The following is a 5487-nucleotide window of genomic DNA, read 5'->3' on the forward strand; positions in this document are numbered from 1 at the left end:
TAAACAACCTTGATTTGCTAACTAATTGCAAATACTGTATAAATACCTTAGAACCAGTTTTGCGAGAGCTCTGGTTTCTGAAGCCAAGTACAATTGAACACAGTGTTCAGTTACAGTGTTACGGTTTTAGTTTGGATGCAGTCCAGCTCATTCTTTGCACTCTGTACTAGTTACTATGCCTGTTGATTGGTTTGTACCAAATGAAAGCAGTATTGAGTTTGTTGAGTTCAGTATCATTTTGTTTTAAATCTGCGCAGGACAGTTCTGGTTTGCAACATGGGTCAAAGTAAGAAAAAATAAATAAATAAGAGCTGCAAATGAGTTGCCTTGGCAGAGTACTAGCCTTTGGTTAGACCTCCTGTGCTGCGCTGGTCACCGTGCCATTTAAAAGATACATTGCTCATTGAATGGATGCAGCCCAGGGTAAGCATCAAGATGGGACTCGTGGTCATTAGGAAGATTTACAGAAGCTGGGGCCATAATGATTGAAATGGAGGGGGCTTTGCTGCTGTTTCTTAAGAACTATGAACAGGACAGAAAAAATAGTAAATGTGATACAGCCAGGCAATTACAGCAGAAGGGCAGCAGTGTGGAGTAGTGATTAGGGCTCTGGACTCTTGACGGGAGGGTTGTGGGTTCAATCCCTGGTGGGGGACACTGCTGTTGTACCCTTGAGCAAGGTGCTTTACCTAGATTGTTCCAGTAAAAACCCAACTGCATAAATGGGTAATTGTATGTAAAAATAATGTGATAGCTTGTAAGTTGCCATGGATAAGGGTGTCTGCTAAGAAATAAATAATTATAATAATAATAATAACTTTTTAACCCAGGGTAATTAGGGTTATGGAACTCTGAGAGCTTTCAAAGAAAGGACAGGATAACTGGGACTTTAAAAGTTCTTATCTTCCTACTTCAGCTTCTCATAGGATGAAAAAATAAGAATATTGGGCCCTGTTTTAAAGACAGAGCATTTATAAACATTCTCTCAAAACAGCTGAAGGTTTTATGAACTGCAAACTTGATTGAATAAACCAAACAGTCTTTATCATAACATTCCTTAAAACAATGCGCAGATCTTACGTCAGTGAACTTCCCAGGTAACAACAGGAACAGGGAGGGAAGAAGACACTTCTTCACACAGGGAGCGGTGAGGTTATGAAATGAGCTATCTAGTCGTGTTATTAAGGCATAATCACGTGGATATTTGCAGTCCCAACTTGACAGTTTAGAGATCAATCAGCTTCCAGGCAAGCTTATAAGGGCTGAATGGCCTCCTTTCATTTGTAAAAAAAAATGGTATGTTATTATGAACTGTTCTGATTCATACCATTCACTCATGTTTACAGTACATAACCGGTTCATTAATTTGAACATGAGCAATATGGAGGTGCAGAATACGGGTATTGATCCACACCTGAACCACAACAAAAAAACTGGAACTTGAACATTTACATAAATGCAGTTCAATAGCGTTTTGTTTAGAATGGAATAAAAAACCTGGACCTTATAAAAAAAAAACAAGACCAAACACTTGTACATAATAGCTATAACTACAGGGTACATTGAGTTTAGTTGAAGACAGCTAAGTCTCTCTTAATAGTCTTGGAAATAATGTTATCTCTTTGTGCAATAAACGAGCTCTGTTGCAACAAAAATGTTTAGATGGTCTTTGAGAAATAAACAAATATATTCACTGAAAAACTTCCTTGTAAAACTGGATTTTTAATGAACTGACTCAATGTACAGCAGAACATGGACAGTCTTTCTTGTAGAACTGCATTTTAACCCTTATAAAATGTTACCATACCTCCCTGTTCTTTACAGTGCTTACCTAGGCTTTGTGGCACTTTGCTGTTATTTTACTAGGGCAAATGTTTACTGTATAAGGGAATGGACTGTCTCAGTTCTAGTCATTAGGGTATGTTATATGATGTAGATAAGAGTAGCTCAGATGAACGATAAGGTCATTCCTGGAAATGACCACGGACACAATGTACAGTACATGCACCATATTTTTAAAGTAAAAGGAAATAAACCGTTAGTATCTTGAAAGATCTCGAACATAATACAGGCAGGGGGTGGAATTCAGAGAACAATTTATTTAAACATTAGCTACATTTTTGTCAAAGCTTTCAGCCATGGCCCTATTCACAAAGCCTTATCCCTTATACAAGTTTACTGTGGTATATTTGCACAGTAATGTTGCACAGTAATTTTGCATTTAACTATGTTTGTCCCATGTTTATTTATGCATGTAATGTGCTTTCCATGGGTAACCAGGTTTTTTTACCATGCTTTTCTATTGTTCCCAATGACATCCTTGCTTTGTGCGTTACCATGCTTTCACTGTGTGTCACTACAAGTTGTTATATAAGGGAATACTCCTTGTTTTAAGGATGCTATTTAAAGGCTGTGTTTCATTTATTCAATTAAGTTTGAAAACAAGTAACTTTTCTTGAGTGTCTCTCTGTGAACGTGGGAAAACTGCACTCCATCCAGCCGGCCTTGTCTTCCCTTTCCCACGTGAGGCCTGCGAACCAGCATCCAGAGATATATTCGCTACAGCTGCATTCCAAACAAGTGACTCGAGTTGCACAATATCTGCATGCAGTAAAATATTATATACTTATAGAAGTTACCTATTGGAAAAAAAAAATACCAAAAGCCAAGTGAAGACCTATCGTCGAGTTTTGTCTTCTCATTGCTTGTTTTGAGAACACTTTGTTCTAACTTGTTATTGAAGTACACCAAACCATACACAAATTAATATTAACTAGCCATTGTTTGTTACTCACAGGGAAAGTCAAAGCTTAGTGAACCTAATACATAGATAGGAACCTTGCCAGAGAATATTTGCTTGAGAAACAGCAATGCTGAATCACTGCAGAACCTACCACTGCACTACCTCTTATATAACACAGTGCTGTGCTTGTGCAGGACATAAAGAGAGACACTTACAGATTTATTTTTTTCCCCACCTGAAACATTATCATATTTTCCATACCCGGATGCCAGTAAATATTGAAAGTACGTAAATGTCAATTTAAAGGGCATTAATAGGTAAAAGTCTAAGGAGGTGTTGAACAATTCAGGCATGTATATTACTGGTTACTCTTCTACCAAGCAGATTATAATTGGGCACAGATAGTTCCCATTAAAGTCCGTAATGCTTGGCTGGGCTGGAAAAATACTGTATAATGTTATCTACTAGTACAGTATAACAGGGCCATATTCAGAAAACATTGACCACCGTGCTAAGTTTGCACCATTTATTGTGAAAGAAAATTCTATGTGCTAGAAGTACTTAGCCACAGTTTAAAAATATGTTTATATTTTAATGCAAAAAATAAAAATCTTTTAAGTGACGGCCATTTTAAACAAAGGATGTTTGGTAACTATTAGTCGTTCCAATTATGTAGAGTTGTCAATATGCTCATGAATTGGCCCCCAAGTAAACCTAAATGTAGTTATTTGTATCTAAATGGGTTGCAGCCTTGAACTGGGTGTAAGTGTGTTTGCAGCAGGAAATGGAAAAGACAATTGTCTTTTTCTAGTTTATAAGATCAAGCAGCTGTCTTTTTTATCTGAGAAATAGTATGTGCTTTGTTGTGTTTATTGTGTGGATGCCCTTGCTGCAGTAAATCAAGTTTGCATTTATGTCTGGATTATCTGAATATTGCTCAGCCTGAGCGCTGGGATAGACTGGGCTAAGGCCCTCTATGTGTGTTACATACAGTGGGTAGGCAGGTGGAATTTTAAGGGTCCCTTTTTCAAATCTTTATCTAAAGTGCAAGCAGAGGGTGGCACTCCGCATGAGTGTAATTTGGGCTAAAAGTTGAATAATCCCCCACCCAGGGAATAACAACAGCTGCCTGTGTGCTGTTGGTTGATCTACCCCCAGTTTCCTTCAGTTTAATATAAAATATCCACTGGAAACAGCAAGAAAACTTACAATAAACACTAGAACTAACTGAGCAATCCTGCAATAGTCTAAAAAACACATTTTGGCCCTGCTTCAGCCAAGACATGTGAAGCAATTCTTACTATTGATTTGTTTTGAGCAATATTTGGATTAATGAGAACATATTAATTCATAGAGTAACTGAATAAGTGCTACTGTGGTGGTGATCTGAAGTGATCAATGGGTATATATATATTTAATGGTAGTGATAATGTTTAAAGAGGATTCTGTTTACCATTGATATATCTACGTGCTGGTTTGCTACGAGATGAGATAACTGACCTTGCTGAAACCACAGACTACCTTGAATGAAACCGCTTGTAGGTGCAATGTGCTTTTCAAGGCTTCTTTCATTCTATTCTATTTTGACCTAGACTGGATTTTATTACCGGTATTTTGCAGCAAGCTCGTGTTTCAGCTTGACAGAAGATGGGCTGTACCAGTTACAGATTTGAATAACAGCCATTCTTACCCCAAGAAAATAACTACTGGTATTACTTCCCCTTTGCCCATAACTATAACAATATGTATGCAAGCAAACACATGACTGTAACCAGTAAATTAAATCATGCAGTACTTTTATTAGTGGGGAAATAACAAGTTTATAACAGTCAGATTGTTGATTGGTCTGGTACGAAATGCCACAGGAACACCCATACAATAGCATCTGTGGTACAACACTGAATTGGAGTTTTCAGATCTGACAGTGACTTTCAGTTGAAGAATTGGGCAAACATTACATTTTTTACGAATATATTGGGTAAGGAATGTGCAATAACTAAATACTGCAGTTTAGGGTATCTGGATATTGGATTATTAGACCAATATTTACCTGGTATGTTTACATATGCAGCAGGTGGGAGGATGTGGCTCCATTGCTGCAGCCAATTGCTCTTAATTAGTTGCGGCGGCAGATAAAAGCCGATATATCACGTGTGTTATATATTTGTATTTGTTGTTGTTGTTATTATTTCACTCAGTTTCGCTGCCTGGAACATTTGGTTGTGGAGTGACCCCTATCCTATGACCACTGATTGCATGTAACTGCAGTTTGTCGTCTTTATTCCCTGGTGGTGACAATCGGTACTGCATCAAAGTTGTTAGCCAGCCTTATTTTTATTGCTCTTATTGTAATCATTGCCTATAATTATTTTAAACCTGTGACATTAATAAATATATTGGTATTGTAATCTGTTTACTTGGTGTGTATCATTTATTTGATAAGGGCTTGAGTGGGGAACCAAAGGTCTGCTTACAAAATCAAATTGGGTATTCGGAGCTCCTCCTTAGGTCATAGGGGGCGCTATACATAGGCGTATTACCTTACTGCATATGTAGAGTTGCATGTCTGTAACAGAGATGTAAGGTAAGTTGGAGCATTTCCACTTTCCAGTGCCCATCTTATTAAACTAAACAGAAACAAATGAGAGAGCTTTTTATTCTGCAGAATGAACCACACCAAATCTCTCTCTCTCTCTCTCTCTCTCTCTCTCTCTCTCTCTCTCTCTCTCACACGCACGCACGCA

This window comes from Acipenser ruthenus, chromosome 16, assembly GCF_902713425.1.
Source record: "Acipenser ruthenus chromosome 16, fAciRut3.2 maternal haplotype, whole genome shotgun sequence".
Lineage (NCBI taxonomy): Eukaryota > Metazoa > Chordata > Actinopteri > Acipenseriformes > Acipenseridae > Acipenser > Acipenser ruthenus.